This window comes from Ambystoma mexicanum, chromosome 5p (assembly GCF_040938575.1).
Source record: "Ambystoma mexicanum isolate Mex_15411 chromosome 5p, UKY_AmexF1_1, whole genome shotgun sequence".
Taxonomy (NCBI): Eukaryota; Metazoa; Chordata; class Amphibia; order Caudata; family Ambystomatidae; genus Ambystoma; species Ambystoma mexicanum.
Window position 1 is genome coordinate 741100990 of NC_090930.1, and position 17242 is coordinate 741118231.

Genomic DNA, 17242 nt, shown 5'->3' on the forward strand with positions numbered 1-17242 from the left:
CTCCTCAGTTTATACACCTGGAACTCCTGTCAATAGCAACAGTCGGCAGCTGGGTTGCCAGACATTTCGTCGAAAAAAATTTGTCGACAGGACAATTGGTCGAAACCATTTGGTCGAAAACCAAATGGTCGAATTGCTTTGTTTTTTATTTTCACATTTTTTTTGGGGGGGGTTGGGGGGGTCCCCCCAACCCCCTTTTTTTCTAAAAAACCCTTTTTTTCCCTAAACTACAACCTAAAAAATAGATATATAAATAAATTAAAAAATCGACCATTTGGCTTTCGACCAAATTACGTCGACCAAATGTCTTTCGACGAAATGTCTTTCGACGAAATGTCCGGACAGCGGCAGCTGGTCTGTGACAGTAATGGCAATTTGATTTTGCCATTTTCACAACTCCCTAATAAATGAACAAAATGTTCCATTTGTAGGCACAGTTACATGCTATGGTATGTATACCATGCTTAATAACCACCATAGGAGGCTCAGAGCACCATCCGCATTCTTACGTACAAAACATGTAAGGAAATAATCAGATCTTTTGCTCTGCAGGAGTCAGGCTTCTTTAAAGCCTGACAAAGTGGCAGAGTGCCATTGTAAACTGAGGCATGATGAAACCATGCCCAAGAACCCAGGCAGGTTAAACCCTTCCACTCATGCCCCTATGCCCCGAATGGCCACGAACGGCCAGGTTCTATAGACAGGGCAGCTGGCATGGATTATGGACACTTTTAACATAGGGTGGTTTTTCACCCTTATCTCCTCTGGGAGCAAAGCGCTGGACAGGGTTTCCTGTACGTTTTTGAGGTTCGCAGGGATCTATGTGTGGATGTTTCTTGGTGTGAAAAGCATGACACCTTTTGGGGTGACACCAGGCTCTTCTGGGAGTTAATTTGCATAATCTCTACTTTCTATTTTATGTGACATGGGCTGCAGTTACATTGTTCTGTTAATAGAGGGCAACACACCGGTCATAGTTCCAAACAGGGGTGCACAGTCTGCTTGCTAGCTTACATTTACAGTTCTATTTGGGATTCACCGCCTTTTCATAAACTGAGTACTCTTCCGGAGTATTTCTAACTTATGTAGGTGTTTTGGGGGTGTTACGTGCCTTTGTATGACTGCTGCAAACCACTTGATATTAGACATTGATTGGAAACGACATAAAAAATCCTGACACAAATTGTAAGCGGACATAAAATGACCTATATTAGCTAATATAAGTAAACAGACATCCCTCCCCCCTCCCCACAAAAAGGGATGTATGCGTACACAAAAAATAAAAATGAAAAACAAGCAACTACTGCAGTTAAAATCTAAAAATGTAAATTCAGTTACATGATCATGACTCGGAAGGGGAAGTTAAAAAGTAAAAAAACACACGGTAGGAGAGGTTAGCTTTACATGCCATGGGAGGAAGAGGTCTTCCAAGCACTGTTGTGTATGTTGGTCAATCCCTCTGAAACGCAAAAGGGATGTGCACATAGAAATCAAAGCAGAGTCATCCAGAGAGACTATTTAATTCTTTTTTTTTCAAATTCTCAAAAGGAAGCTGTTATCAAATTGAATTATTCATCACAGCCACTGCTAGGAAATCTATGTGCATAAAATGACAATACACCCAAAGGAAAACAAAATATAGCTATAACATGTCAGATTACTAAATTCAGAGTCCAGCCTACTAACCATTAGACCATGGAACCTAAATACTTCCGCAAATGCTGAACTTCATTATGCCAAAACAGAGGCAGTCAGAAACAATATTTAATATTGCTTAATCATATGCCTCAAGAGGAAGAATTTGATCTACATGCTCTATAAAGCACAGAGATTGCTATAGCACAACGTCAATCGACAACATCGCTGTGTTTGTATGATATCAGTCAATTGGGACTATGAATCTGTAAAAATTGTAAATGTGCTCTATATTGCCATTTCTGATTCAACGCTCTCAGGTGCATCTTGCAAGGGTTCCATGGTGTAATGGTTAGCACTTTGGACTTTGAATCCAACGATCCGAGTTCAAGTCTCGGTGGGACCGTTATCTTGCTCTTACACTCCATTTTCTAATTTCTCAAATTACAATTCAACAGAGTTAATATTCAGAAGTTCAGTCGACTCTCTCTGCACGACATTACATTTAAATGCACTTTGGTGCCTGATACCAATACAGTGATGCAACTACATATCGTTAATGTACAATCCCTAAGGTCAATCAGAGTGGGCACCCAGATATCTCTCAGAAACATTTTCCACAGATGAATAATGTCCAACCTTAACTCTATGAAAAGAAAAATGTACACACTATGTGCAGTAGATTCTCTGCTCACTGGAACATGCAGAAACAACATTGATGTGAAAAGATTGGAAAAAGCCCTATTTTATTAACATTAAAAAATGTTATACAATTATTTTGGTGAATCATATTCACTTTCACAATCATTCCTATGTTTCAAGCAATTTGATGGTCTTATTAAATGTGTAAAAAATGTAATTCTTTGAGTTGACAAACTGTATGGAGAGCAAACTTTTTATAACTTACAAGAGTTATGAGTTCTAGAAAGTAGTGCATTTACTGATCAAGTGCCCTTGTTTAAATGTACTTACTTTATTTGGATCACACCTTTCTCGAAAGAAGAAATAAACTCTAAATTATCAGGAAACAATTCAACTGATTTTAGGGGCCTCCTGGGCTTTCAATGCAAATCGCTGAGATCAAAAGCCAGTTTAATAGCCATTATACCTTGGAGCTTTGGAGATATGAGAGTGGGCAGTTTCTTTGTGGCAAAAGAGAGTCATCCCCAGAAACTATTAATATTCTTTGGTCAAAGAAGACTGCCATCAAAGTGGGCTGTAAAGCAAAGCTATTGCTGTTATATCTATCTGCAAATGAAAGGCACTCTAAAAGAGAAGCAGCCCCAAGGTCCCACCGAGACTTGAACTGGGATCGCTGGATTCAGAGTCCAGAGTGCTAACCATTACACCATGGAACCCACATATTCAGTAGCATGATGCACTTCATTCTGGAAAAACAGAGCACATCAGAGAAAATATGTAATATTCCTATATCATTAGACTCCAGAGGAAGAATTTGATCCAAATGAGACATGAAGCCAATACTTTGCGATTGCACAGCATCCAACAGCAACAGTGCTGCTTCGATATAATATCAGTAAACGGGTACTATAGGTCAGTAAAAATCTTGACTGTGCCCTATATTCTCATTGCCCTTATGAAGCTCTGCTCAACAAGGGTTCCATGGTGTAATGGTTAGCAGTTTGGACTTTGAATCCAGCGATCCGAGTTCAAGTCTCGGTGGAACCTCTCTCTTGCTCTAACACACTTTGTCTCCTTGTTGTCTTAAATTATAGGCCAAAGATAGTAATATTCATAAGGTTAGTGGTGTAGGGTATTCATTTTCGCTCTCACTCTCTGGCATAACTTTTCATAAAAATCCACTTTTGTGCCTAGCACCTTAACCTTTATGCATTTTTTTTAAATGTATGAACAGTGAGGTCATTCTGAGTCGATGGGCAGATCTGCATCGGAAACATACATAAAAGATTTGAAATTTTCAAACTTAACTCAATGTTAAGAAACATGCTCAATCTGTGACCCAATGGATTCTCTTTTTACTTGAAGATGCAGCAACAACATTAATAATACCATTTTGGGAAAAGCAGCTCTATTGTATCGTCATTCTCTTTCAAAATTGTTAAAGGGTTAATCCTATGAAAAGCGACCACATTCAGAATCAATGATATTAATCAAGCGTCTTAACAGTCTTTACATGTTTGTAAAATGAAGGTATCAGTTTGAGATGAAAAATAGAACGAAGAACACACTTTTCTTAATTCACAAAAGGCCTGAGGTGTATAAATACTGTTTGTACCGACCAAGGGCCCATTCGTGAATGTACTTACTTTAGTTGGATCATACCTTTCTTCAAAGAAGACATCCACAATAAACGATAAGGGAAAGGTTCGACTGATGGTAAACTCTTACAGAGATTTGAATGCAAATTATTGGATTCAACCTCCAGGGTGCTACCATTACACCATAGGTCTTTCACACCACAGAAAGTGGTGGGTTTCATTGTGGCTAAAGAGCGTCATCCATGGAAAATCTTTCTTTTTTCAAATGCACCCAGGGAATAATGCTATGAAAGTGGGCGACACAGCAGCGTCATTGCTATTAAAACAAGAAACTGAGAGGAAAACAAACACAGTAATTCCCAAGGTCCCACCGAGATTTGAACTCGGATCGCTGGATTCAGAGTCCAGAGTGCTAACCATTACACCATGGAACCTACATACTTAGTGACATGATGAACGTCATTGCAGCAAAAAAAGAGCCTTTTAGAGAATGTATGCAATATTCTTTTATCTTATGCCTCCAGAGGAAGAATCCTATCCAAATGAGCTGTAAAGCAAAGAGTTTGCTATTGCGCAACAACCAACTAAACAGTTCCACATTTGCATAATATCCGTGGGCTAGGAATATGAGTTTGTTAAAATGATGCATGAGATCTCGATTCTCATTTCTGTTACAACTCTGTCAGGTTGCACCAGCAAGGGGCCCATGGTGTAATGGTTAGCAAAGAACATTACTGAAGGGCCCCTCGGCCAGCCAGAAAGCCAAAATGGAGAGAACGGGCATGAACTGGTTGTGAATGAGCTTCAAAATGCGTTCACAGGTAATTGAAGTGGTGATCTCCTCAGTTTATACACCTGGAACTCCTGTCAATAGCAACAGTCGGCAGCTGGGTTGCCAGACATTTCGTCGAAAAAAATGTGTCGACAGGACAATTGGTCGAAACCATTTGGTCGAAAACCAAATGGTCGAATTGCTTTGTTTTTTATTTTCACATTTTTTTTTGGGGGGGGTTTGGGGGGGTCCCCCCAACCCCCTTTTTTTCTAAAAAACCCTTTTTTTCCCTAAACTACAACCTAAAAAATAGATATATAAATAAATTAAAAAATCGACCATTTGGCTTTCGACCAAATTACGTCGACCAAATGTCTTTCGACGAAATGTCTTTCGACGAAATGTCCGGACAGCGGCAGCTGGTCTGTGTCAGTAATGGCAATTTGATTTTGCCATTTTCACAACTCCCTAATAAATGAACAAAATGTTCCATTTGTAGGCACAGTTACATGCTATGGTATGTATACCATGCTTAATAACCACCATAGGAGGCTCAGAGCACCATCCGCATTCTTACGTACAAAACATGTAAGGAAATAATCAGATCTTTTGCTCTGCAGGAGTCAGGCTTCTTTAAAGCCTGACAAAGTGGCAGAGTGCCATTGTAAACTGAGGCATGATGAAACCATGCCCAAGAACCCAGGCAGGTTAAACCCTTCCACTCATGCCCCTAGGCCTATAGACAGGGCAGCTGGCATGGATTATGGACACTTTTAACATAGGGTGGTTTTTCAACCTTATCTCCTCTGGGAGCAAAGCGCTGGACAGGGTTTCCTGTACGTTTTTGAGGTTCGCAGGGATCTATGTGTGGATGTTTCTTGGTGTGAAAAGCATGACACCTTTTGGGGTGACACCAGGCTCTTCTGGGAGTTAATTTGCATAATCTCTACTTTCTATTTTATGTGACATGGGCTGCAGTTACATTGTTCTGTTAATAGAGGGCAACACACAGGTCATAGTTCCAAACAGGGGTGCACAGTCTGCTTGCTAGCTTACATTTACAGTTCTATTTGGGATTCACCGCCTTTTCATAAACTGAGTACTCTTCCGGAGTATTTCTAACTTATGTAGGTGTTTTGGGGGTGTTACGTGCCTTTGTATGACTGCTGCAAACCACTTGATATTAGACATTGATTGGAAACGACATAAAAAATCCTGACACATATTGTAAGCAGACATAAAATGACCTATATTAGCTAATATAAGTAAACAGACATCACTCCCCCCTCCCCACAAAAAGGGATGTATGCGTACACAAAAAATAAAAATGAAAAACAAGCAACTACTGCAGTTAAAATCTAAAAATGTAAATTCAGTTACATGATCATGACTCGGAAGGGGAAGTTAAAAAGTAAAAAAACACACGGTAGGAGAGAGGTTAGCTTTACATGCCATGAGGGAGGAAGAGGTCTTTCAAGCACTGTTGTGTATGTTGGTCAATCCCTCTGAAACGCAAAAGGGATGTGCACATAGAAATCAAAGCAGAGTCATCCAGAGAGACTATTTAATTCTTTTTTTTTCAAATTCTCAAAAGGAAGCTGCTATCAAATTGAACTATTCATCACAGCCACTGCTAGGAAATCTATGTGCATAAAATGACAATACACCCAAAGGAAAACAAAATATAGCTATAACATGTCAGATTACTAAATTCAGAGTCCAGCCTACTAACCATTAGACCATGGAACCTAAATACTTCCGCAAATGCTGAACTTCATTATGCCAAAACAGAGGCAGTCAGAAACAATATTTAATATTGCTTAATCATATGCCTCAAGAGGAAGAATTTGATCTACATGCTCTATAAAGCACAGAGATTGCTATAGCACAACGTCAATCGACAACATCGCTGTGTTTGTATGATATCAGTCAATTGGGACTATGAATATGTAAAAATTGTAAATGTGCTCTATATTGCCATTTCTGATTCATCGCTCTCAGGTGCATCTTGCAAGGGTTCCATGGTGTAATGGTTAGCGCTTTGGACTTTGAATCCAACGATCCGAGTTCAAGTCTCGGTGGAACCGTTATCTTGCTCTTACACTCCATTTTCTAATTTCTCAAATTACAATTCAACAGAGTTAATATTCAGAAGTTCAGTCGACTCTCTCTGCACGACATTACATTTAAATGCACTTTGGTGCCTGATACCAATACAGTGATGCAACTACATATCGTTAATGTACAATCCCTAAGGTCAATCAGAGTGGGCACCCAGATATCTCTCAGAAACATTTTCCACAGATGAATAATGTCCAACCTTAACTCTATGAAAAGAAAAATGTACACACTATGTGCAGTAGATTCTCTGCTCACTGGAACATGCAGAAACAACATTGATGTGAAAAGATTGGAAAAAGCCCTATTTTATTAACATTAAAAAATGTTATACAATTATTTTGGTGAATCATATTCACTTTCACAATCATTCCTATGTTTCAAGCAATTTGATGGTCTTATTAAATGTGTAAAAAATGTAATTCTTTGAGTTGACAAACTGTATGGAGAGCAAACTTTTTATAACTTACAAGAGTTATGAGTTCTAGAAAGTAGTGCATTTACTGATCAAGTGCCCTTGTTTAAATGTACTTACTTTATTTGGATCACACCTTTCTCGAAAGAAGAAATAAACTCTAAATTATCAGGAAACAATTCAACTGATTTTAGGGGCCTCCTGGGCTTTCAATGCAAATCGCTGAGATCAAAAGCCAGTTTAATAGCCATTATACCTTGGAGCTTTGGAGATATGAGAGTGGGCAGTTTCTTTGTGGCAAAAGAGAGTCATCCCCAGAAACTATTAATATTCTTTGGTCAAAGAAGACTGCCATCAAAGTGGGCTGTAAAGCAAAGCTATTGCTGTTATATCTATCTGCAAATGAAAGGCAACTCTAAAAGCGAAGCAGCCCCAAGGTCCCACCGAGACTTGAACTCGGATCGCTGGATTCAGAGTCCAGAGTGCTAACCATTACACCATGGAACCCACATATTCAGTAGCATGATGCACTTCATTCTGGAAAAACAGAGCACATCAGAGAAAATATGTAATATTCCTATATCATTAGACTCCAGAGGAAGAATTTGATGCAAATGAGACATGAAGCCAATACTTTGCGATTGCACAGCATCCAACAGCAACAGTGCTGCTTCGATATAATATCAGTAAACGGTTACTATAGGTCAGTAAAAATCTTGACTGTGCCCTATATTCTCATTGCCCTTATGAAGCTCTGCTCAACAAGGGTTCCATGGTGTAATGGTTAGCACTTTGGACTTTGAATCCAGCGATCCGAGTTCAAGTCTCGGTGGAACCTCTCTCTTGCTCTAACACACTTTGTCTCCTTGTTGTCTTAAATTATAGGCCAAAGATAGTAATATTCATAAGGTTAGTGGTGTAGGGTATTCATTTTCGCTCTCACTCTCTGGCATAACTTTTCATAAAAATCCACTTTTGTGCCTAGCACCTTAACCTTTATGCAATTTTTTTAAATGTATGAACAGTGAGGTCATTCTGAGTCGATGGGCAGATCTGCATCGGAAACATACATAAAAGATTTGAAATTTTCAAACTTAACTCAATGTTAAGAAACATGCTCAATCTGTGACCCAATGGATTCTCTTTTTACTTGAAGATGCAGCAACAACATTAATAATACCATTTTGGGAAAAGCAGCTCTATTGTATCGCCATTCTCTTTCAAAATTGTTAAAGGGTTAATCCTATGAAAAGCGACCACATTCAGAATCAATGATATTAATCAAGCGTCTTAACAGTCTTTACATGTTTGTAAAATGAAGGTATCAGTTTGAGATGAAAAATAGAACGAAGAACACACTTTTCTTAATTCACAAAAGGCCTGAGGTGTATAAATACTGTTTGTACCGACCAAGGGCCCATTCGTGAATGTACTTACTTTAGTTGGATCATACCTTTCTTCAAAGAAGACATCCACAATAAACGATAAGGGAAAGGTTCGACTGATGGTAAACTCTTACAGAGATTTGAATGCAAATTATTGGATTCAACCTCCAGGGTGCTACCATTACACCATGGGTCTTTCACACCACAGAAAGTGGTGGGTTTCATTGTGGCTAAAGAGCGTCATCCATGGAAAATCTTTCTTTTTTCAAATGCACCCAGGGAATAATGCTATGAAAGTGGGCGACACAGCAGCGTCATTGCTATTAAAACAAGACACTGAGAGGAAAACAAACACAGTAATTCCCAAGGTCCCACCGAGATTTGAACTCGGATCGCTGGATTCAGAGTCCAGAGTGCTAACCATTACACCATGGAACCTACATACTTAGTGACATGATGAACGTCATTGCAGCAAAAAAAGAGCCTTTTAGAGAATGTATGCAATATTCTTTTATCTTATGCCTCCAGAGGAAGAATCCTATCCAAATGAGCTGTAAAGCAAAGAGTTTGCTATTGCGCAACAACCAACTAAACAGTTCCACATTTGCATAATATCCGTGGGCTAGGAATATGAGTTTGTTAAAATGATGCATGAGATCTCGATTCTCATTTCTGTTACAACTCTGTCAGGTTGCACCAGCAAGGGGCCCATGGTGTAATGGTTAGCAAAGAACATTACTGAAGGGCCCCTCGGCCAGCCAGAAAGCCAAAATGGAGAGAACGGGCATGAACTGGTTGTGAATGAGCTTCAAAATGCGTTCACAGGTAATTGAACTGGTGATCTCCTCAGTTTATACACCTGGAACTCCTGTCAATAGCAACAGTCGGCAGCTGGGTTGCCAGACATTTCGTCGAAAAAAATTTGTCGACAGGACAATTGGTCGAAACCATTTGGTCGAAAACCAAATGGTCGAATTGCTTTGTTTTTTATTTTCACATTTTTTTTTGGGGGGGGGTTTGGGGGGGTCCCCCCAACCCCCTTTTTTTCTAAAAAACCCTTTTTTTCCCTAAACTACAACCTAAAAAATAGATATATAAATAAATTAAAAAATCGACCATTTGGCTTTCGACCAAATTACGTCGACCAAATGTCTTTCGACGAAATGTCCGGACAGCGGCAGCTGGTCTGTGTCAGTAATGGCAATTTGATTTTGCCATTTTCACAACTCCCTAATAAATGAACAAAATGTTCCATTTGTAGGCACAGTTACATGCTATGGTATGTATACCATGCTTAATAACCACCATAGGAGGCTCAGAGCACCATCCGCATTCTTACGTACAAAACATGTAAGGAAATAATCAGATCTTTTGCTCTGCAGGAGTCAGGCTTCTTTAAAGCCTGACAAAGTGGCAGAGTGCCATTGTAAACTGAGGCATGATGAAACCATGCCCAAGAACCCAGGCAGGTTAAACCCTTCCACTCATGCCCCTAGGCCTACAGACAGGGCAGCTGGCATGGATTATGGACACTTTTAACATAGGGTGGTTTTTCAACCTTATCTCCTCTGGGAGCAAAGCGCTGGACAGGGTTTCCTGGACGTTTTTGAGGTTCGCAGGGATCTATGTGTGGATGTTTCTTGGTGTGAAAAGCATGACACCTTTTGGGGTGACACCAGGCTCTTCTGGGAGTTAATTTGCATAATCTCTACTTTCTATTTTATGTGACATGGGCTGCAGTTACATTGTTCTGTTAATAGAGGGCAACACACAGGTCATAGTTCCAAACAGGGGTGCACAGTCTGCTTGCTAGCTTACATTTACAGTTCTATTTGGGATTCACCGCCTTTTCATAAACTGAGTACTCTTCCGGAGTATTTCTAACTTATGTAGGTGTTTTGGGGGTGTTACGTGCCTTTGTATGACTGCTGCAAACCACTTGATATTAGACATTGATTGGAAACGACATAAAAAATCCTGACACATATTGTAAGCAGACATAAAATGACCTATATTAGCTAATATAAGTAAACAGACATCACTCCCCCCTCCCCACAAAAAGGGATGTATGCGTACACAAAAAATAAAAATGAAAAACAAGCAACTACTGCAGTTAAAATCTAAAAATGTAAATTCAGTTACATGATCATGACTCGGAAGGGGAAGTTAAAAAGTAAAAAAACACACGGTAGGAGAGAGGTTAGCTTTACATGCCATGAGGGAGGAAGAGCTCTTTCAAGCACTGTTGTGTATGTTGGTCAATCCCTCTGAAACGCAAAAGGGATGTGCACATAGAAATCAAAGCAGAGTCATCCAGAGAGACTATTTAATTCTTTTTTTTTCAAATTCTCAAAAGGAAGCTGCTATCAAATTGAACTATTCATCACAGCCACTGCTAGGAAATCTATGTGCATAAAATGACAATACACCCAAAGGAAAACAAAATATAGCTATAACATGTCAGATTACTAAATTCAGAGTCCAGCCTACTAACCATTAGACCATGGAACCTAAATACTTCCGCAAATGCTGAACTTCATTATGCCAAAACAGAGGCAGTCAGAAACAATATTTAATATTGCTTAATCATATGCCTCAAGAGGAAGAATTTGATCTACATGCTCTATAAAGCACAGAGATTGCTATAGCACAACGTCAATCGACAACATCGCTGTGTTTGTATGATATCAGTCAATTGGGACTATGAATATGTAAAAATTGTAAATGTGCTCTATATTGCCATTTTTGATTCATCGCTCTCAGGTGCATCTTGCAAGGGTTCCATGGTGTAATGGTTAGCGCTTTGGACTTTGAATCCAACGATCCGAGTTCAAGTCTCGGTGGGACCGTTATCTTGCTCTTACACTCCATTTTCTAATTTCTCAAATTACAATTCAACAGAGTTAATATTCAGAAGTTCAGTCGACTCTCTCTGCACGACATTACATTTAAATGCACTTTGGTGCCTGATACCAATACAGTGATGCAACTACATATCGTTAATGTACAATCCCTAAGGTCAATCAGAGTGGGCACCCAGATATCTCTCAGAAACATTTTCCACAGATGAATAATGTCCAACCTTAACTCTATGAAAAGAAAAATGTACACACTATGTGCAGTAGATTCTCTGCTCACTGGAACATGCAGAAACAACATTGATGTGAAAAGATTGGAAAAAGCCCTATTTTATTAACATTAAAAAATGTTATACAATTATTTTGGTGAATCATATTCACTTTCACAATCATTCCTATGTTTCAAGCAATTTGATGGTCTTATTAAATGTGTAAAAAATGTAATTCTTTGAGTTGACAAACTGTATGGAGAGCAAACTTTTTATAACTTACAAGAGTTATGAGTTCTAGAAAGTAGTGCATTTACTGATCAAGTGCCCTTGTTTAAATGTACTTACTTTATTTGGATCACACCTTTCTCGAAAGAAGAAATAAACTCTAAATTATCAGGAAACAATTCAACTGATTTTAGGGGCCTCCTGGGCTTTCAATGCAAATCGCTGAGATCAAAAGCCAGTTTAATAGCCATTATACCTTGGAGCTTTGGAGATATGAGAGTGGGCAGTTTCTTTGTGGCAAAAGAGAGTCATCCCCAGAAACTATTAATATTCTTTGGTCAAAGAAGACTGCCATCAAAGTGGGCTGTAAAGCAAAGCTATTGCTGTTATATCTATCTGCAAATGAAAGGCAACTCTAAAAGAGAAGCAGCCCCAAGGTCCCACCGAGACTTGAACTGGGATCGCTGGATTCAGAGTCCAGAGTGCTAACCATTACACCATGGAACCCACATATTCAGTAGCATGATGCACTTCATTCTGGAAAAACAGAGCACATCAGAGAAAATATGTAATATTCCTATATCATTAGACTCCAGAGGAAGAATTTGATCCAAATGAGACATGAAGCCAATACTTTGCGATTGCACAGCATCCAACAGCAACAGTGCTGCTTCGATATAATATCAGTAAACGGTTACTATAGGTCAGTAAAAATCTTGACTGTGCCCTATATTCTCATTGCCCTTATGAAGCTCTGCTCAACAAGGGTTCCATGGTGTAATGGTTAGCACTTTGGACTTTGAATCCAGCGATCCGAGTTCAAGTCTCGGTGGAACCTCTCTCTTGCTCTAACACACTTTGTCTCCTTGTTGTCTTAAATTATAGGCCAAAGATAGTAATATTCATAAGGTTAGTGGTGTAGGGTATTCATTTTCGCTCTCACTCTCTGGCATAACTTTTCATAAAAATCCACTTTTGTGCCTAGCACCTTAACCTTTATGCATTTCTTTTAAATGTATGAACAGTGAGGTCATTCTGAGTCGATGGGCAGATCTGCATCGGAAACATACATAAAAGATTTGAAATTTTCAAACTTAACTCAATGTTAAGAAACATGCTCAATCTGTGACCCAATGGATTCTCTTTTTACTTGAAGATGCAGCAACAACATTAATAATACCATTTTGGGAAAAGCAGCTCATTTGTATCGCCATTCTCTTTCAAAATTGTTAAAGGGTTAATCCTATGAAAAGCGACCACATTCAGAATCAATGATATTAATCAAGCGTCTTAACAGTCTTTACATGTTTGTAAAATGAAGGTATCAGTTTGAGATGAAAAATAGAACGAAGAACACACTTTTCTTAATTCACAAAAGGCCTGAGGTGTATAAATACTGTTTGTACCGACCAAGGGCCCATTCGTGAATGTACTTACTTTAGTTGGATCATACCTTTCTTCAAAGAAGACATCCACAATAAACGATAAGGGAAAGGTTCGACTGATGGTAAACTCTTACAGAGATTTGAATGCAAATTATTGGATTCAACCTCCAGGGTGCTACCATTACACCATGGGTCTTTCACACCACAGAAAGTGGTGGGTTTCATTGTGGCTAAAGAGCGTCATCCATGGAAAATCTTTCTTTTTTCAAATGCACCCAGGGAATAATGCTATGAAAGTGGGCGACACATCAGCGTCATTGCTATTAAAACAAGACACTGAGAGGAAAACAAACACAGTAATTCCCAAGGTCCCACCGAGATTTGAACTCGGATCGCTGGATTCAGAGTCCAGAGTGCTAACCATTACACCATGGAACCTACATACTTAGTAACATGATGAACGTCATTGCAGCAAAAAAAGAGCCTTTTAGAGAATGTATGCAATATTCTTTTATCTTATGCCTCCAGAGGAAGAATCCTATCCAAATGAGCTGTAAAGCAAAGAGTTTGCTATTGCGCAACAACCAACTAAACAGTTCCACATTTGCATAATATCCTTGGGCTAGGAATATGAGTTTGTTAAAATGATGCATGAGATCTCGATTCTCATTTCTGTTACAACTCTGTCAGGTTGCACCAGCAAGGGGGCCATGGTGTAATGGTTAGCAAAGAACATTACTGAAGGGCCCCTCGGCCAGCCAGAAAGCCAAAATGGAGAGAACGGGCATGAACTGGTTGTGAATGAGCTTCAAAATGCGTTCACAGGTAATTGAACTGGTGATCTCCTCAGTTTATACACCTGGAACTCCTGTCAATAGCAACAGTCGGCAGCTGGGTTGCCAGACATTTCGTTGAAAAAAATTTGTCGACAGGACAATTGGTCGAAACCATTTGGTCGAAAACCAAATGGTCGAATTGCTTTGTTTTTTATTTTCACATTTTTTTTTGGGGGAGGGGTTTGGGGGGGTCCCCCCAACCCCCTTTTTTTCTAAAAAACCCTTTTTTTCCCTAAACTACAACCTAAAAAATAGATATATAAATAAATTAAAAAATCGACCATTTGGCTTTCGACCAAATTACGTCGACCAAATGTCTTTCGACGAAATGTCTTTCGACGAAATGTCCGGACAGCGGCAGCTGGTCTGTGTCAGTAATGGCAATTTGATTTTGCCATTTTCACAACTCCCTAATAAATGAACAAAATGTTCCATTTGTAGGCACAGTTACATGCTATGGTATGTATACCATGCTTAATAACCACCATAGGAGGCTCAGAGCACCATCCGCATTCTTACGTACAAAACATGTAAGGAAATAATCAGATCTTTTGCTCTGCAGGAGTCAGGCTTCTTTAAAGCCTGACAAAGTGGCAGAGTGCCATTGTAAACTGAGGCATGATGAAACCATGCCCAAGAACCCAGGCAGGTTAAACCCTTCCGCTCATGCCCCTAGGCCTATAGACAGGGCAGCTGGCATGGATTATGGACACTTTTAACATAGGGTGGTTTTTCAACCTTATCTCCTCTGGGAGCAAAGCGCTGGACAGGGTTTCCTGTACGTTTTTGAGGTTCGCAGGGATCTATGTGTGGATGTTTCTTGGTGTGAAAAGCATGACACCTTTTGGGGTGACACCAGGCTCTTCTGGGAGTTAATTTGCATAATCTCTACTTTCTATTTTATGTGACATGGGCTGCAGTTACATAGTTCTGTTAATAGAGGGCAACACACAGGTCATAGTTCCAAACAGGGGTGCACAGTCTGCTTGCTAGCTTACATTTACAGTTCTATTTGGGATTCACCGCCTTTTCATAAACTGAGTACTCTTCCGGAGTATTTCTAACTTATGTAGGTGTTTTGGGGGTGTTACGTGCCTTTGTATGACTGCTGCAAACCACTTGATATTAGACATTGATTGGAAACGACATAAAAAATCCTGACACATATTGTAAGCAGACATAAAATGACCTATATTAGCTAATATAAGTAAACAGACATCACTCCCCCCTCCCCACAAAAAGGGATGTATGCGTACACAAAAAATAAAAATGAAAAACAAGCAACTACTGCAGTTAAAATCTAAAAATGTAAATTCAGTTACATGATCATGACTCGGAAGGGGAAGTTAAAAAGTAAAAAAACACACGGTAGGAGAGAGGTTAGCTTTACATGCCATGAGGGAGGAAGAGGTCTTTCAAGCACTGTTGTGTATGTTGGTCAATCCCTCTGAAACGCAAAAGGGATGTGCACATAGAAATCAAAGCAGAGTCATCCAGAGAGACTATTTAATTCTTTTTTTTTCAAATTCTCAAAAGGAAGCTGCTATCAAATTGAACTATTCATCACAGCCACTGCTAGGAAATCTATGTGCATAAAATGACAATACACCCAAAGGAAAACAAAATATAGCTATAACATGTCAGATTACTAAATTCAGAGTCCAGCCTACTAACCATTAGACCATGGAACCTAAATACTTCCGCAAATGCTGAATTTCATTATGCCAAAACAGAGGCAGTCAGAAACAATATTTAATATTGCTTAATCATATGCCTCAAGAGGAAGAATTTGATCTACATGCTCTATAAAGCACAGAGATTGCTATAGCACAACGTCAATCGACAACATCGCTGTGTTTGTATGATATCAGTCAATTGGGACTATGAATATGTAAAAATTGTAAATGTGCTCTATATTGCCATTTCTGATTCATCGCTCTCAGGTGCATCTTGCAAGGGTTCCATGGTGTAATGGTTAGCGCTTTGGACTTTGAATCCAACGATCCGAGTTCAAGTCTCGGTGGGACCGTTATCTTGCTCTTACACTCCATTTTCTAATTTCTCAAATTACAATTCAACAGAGTTAATATTCAGGAGTTCAGTCGACTCTCTCTGCACGACATTACATTTAAATGCACTTTGGTGCCTGATACCAATACAGTGATGCAACTACATATCGTTAATGTACAATCCCTAAGGTCAATCAGAGTGGGCACCCAGATATCTCTCAGAAACATTTTCCACAGATGAATAATGTCCAACCTTAACTCTATGAAAAGAAAAATGTACACACTATGTGCAGTAGATTCTCTGCTCACTGGAACATGCAGAAACAACATTGATGTGAAAAGATTGGAAAAAGCCCTATTTTATTAACATTAAAAAATGTTATACAATTATTTTGGTGAATCATATTCACTTTCACAATCATTCCTATGTTTCAAGCAATTTGATGGTCTTATTAAATGTGTAAAAAATATAATTCTTTGAGTTGACAAACTGTATGGAGAGCAAACTTTTTATAACTTACAAGAGTTATGAGTTCTAGAAAGTAGTGCATTTACTGATCAAGTGCCCTTGTTTAAATGTACTTACTTTATTTGGATCACACCTTTCTCGAAAGAAGAAATAAACTCTAAATTATCAGGAAACAATTCAACTGATTTTAGGGGCCTCCTGGGCTTTCAATGCAAATCGCTGAGATCAAAAGCCAGTTTAATAGCCATTATACCTTGGAGCTTTGGAGATATGAGAGTGGGCAGTTTCTTTGTGGCAAAAGAGAGTCATCCCCAGAAACTATTAATATTCTTTGGTCAAAGAAGACTGCCATCAAAGTGGGCTGTAAAGCAAAGCTATTGCTGTTATATCTATCTGCAAATGAAAGGCAACTCTAAAAGAGAAGCAGCCCCAAGGTCCCACCGAGACTTGAACTCGGATCGCTGGATTCAGAGTCCAGAGTGCTAACCATTACACCATGGAACCCACATATTCAGTAGCATGATGCACTTCATTCTGGAAAAACAGAGCACATCAGAGAAAATATGTAATATTCCTATATCATTAGACTCCAGAGGAAGAATTTGATCCAAATGAGACATGAAGCCAATACTTTGCGATTGCACAGCATCCAACAGCAACAGTGCTGCTTCGATATAATATCA

At 39.1% G+C, this 17242-nt stretch overlaps 14 non-coding genes across 14 annotated transcripts; 7 read left to right on the forward strand and 7 right to left on the reverse strand.

Annotated features, from left to right (window-relative positions):
• Window positions 1–1969: 1969 nt before the first annotated feature.
• TRNAQ-UUG (transfer RNA glutamine (anticodon UUG)) lies at window positions 1970–2041 on the forward strand. The gene has a single exon. It is a non-coding gene; the product is annotated as a tRNA-Gln (tRNA).
• An 880-nt stretch (window positions 2042–2921) lies between these two features.
• Window positions 2922–2993, reverse strand: TRNAQ-CUG (transfer RNA glutamine (anticodon CUG)). Its single transcript has one exon. It is a non-coding gene; the product is annotated as a tRNA-Gln (tRNA).
• A 259-nt stretch (window positions 2994–3252) lies between these two features.
• On the forward strand, window positions 3253–3324 carry TRNAQ-UUG (transfer RNA glutamine (anticodon UUG)). The gene has a single exon. It is a non-coding gene; the product is annotated as a tRNA-Gln (tRNA).
• Window positions 3325–4237: 913 nt separating this feature from the next.
• On the reverse strand, window positions 4238–4309 carry TRNAQ-CUG (transfer RNA glutamine (anticodon CUG)). The gene has a single exon. It is a non-coding gene; the product is annotated as a tRNA-Gln (tRNA).
• Window positions 4310–6662: 2353 nt separating this feature from the next.
• On the forward strand, window positions 6663–6734 carry TRNAQ-UUG (transfer RNA glutamine (anticodon UUG)). Its single transcript has one exon. It is a non-coding gene; the product is annotated as a tRNA-Gln (tRNA).
• An 881-nt stretch (window positions 6735–7615) lies between these two features.
• Window positions 7616–7687, reverse strand: TRNAQ-CUG (transfer RNA glutamine (anticodon CUG)). Its single transcript has one exon. It is a non-coding gene; the product is annotated as a tRNA-Gln (tRNA).
• A 259-nt stretch (window positions 7688–7946) lies between these two features.
• On the forward strand, window positions 7947–8018 carry TRNAQ-UUG (transfer RNA glutamine (anticodon UUG)). Its single transcript has one exon. It is a non-coding gene; the product is annotated as a tRNA-Gln (tRNA).
• A 913-nt stretch (window positions 8019–8931) lies between these two features.
• On the reverse strand, window positions 8932–9003 carry TRNAQ-CUG (transfer RNA glutamine (anticodon CUG)). Its single transcript has one exon. It is a non-coding gene; the product is annotated as a tRNA-Gln (tRNA).
• A 2339-nt stretch (window positions 9004–11342) lies between these two features.
• On the forward strand, window positions 11343–11414 carry TRNAQ-UUG (transfer RNA glutamine (anticodon UUG)). The gene has a single exon. It is a non-coding gene; the product is annotated as a tRNA-Gln (tRNA).
• Window positions 11415–12295: 881 nt separating this feature from the next.
• On the reverse strand, window positions 12296–12367 carry TRNAQ-CUG (transfer RNA glutamine (anticodon CUG)). Its single transcript has one exon. It is a non-coding gene; the product is annotated as a tRNA-Gln (tRNA).
• A 259-nt stretch (window positions 12368–12626) lies between these two features.
• TRNAQ-UUG (transfer RNA glutamine (anticodon UUG)) lies at window positions 12627–12698 on the forward strand. Its single transcript has one exon. It is a non-coding gene; the product is annotated as a tRNA-Gln (tRNA).
• A 913-nt stretch (window positions 12699–13611) lies between these two features.
• Window positions 13612–13683, reverse strand: TRNAQ-CUG (transfer RNA glutamine (anticodon CUG)). Its single transcript has one exon. It is a non-coding gene; the product is annotated as a tRNA-Gln (tRNA).
• Window positions 13684–16038: 2355 nt separating this feature from the next.
• TRNAQ-UUG (transfer RNA glutamine (anticodon UUG)) lies at window positions 16039–16110 on the forward strand. Its single transcript has one exon. It is a non-coding gene; the product is annotated as a tRNA-Gln (tRNA).
• An 881-nt stretch (window positions 16111–16991) lies between these two features.
• TRNAQ-CUG (transfer RNA glutamine (anticodon CUG)) lies at window positions 16992–17063 on the reverse strand. The gene has a single exon. It is a non-coding gene; the product is annotated as a tRNA-Gln (tRNA).
• Window positions 17064–17242: the final 179 nt, after the last annotated feature.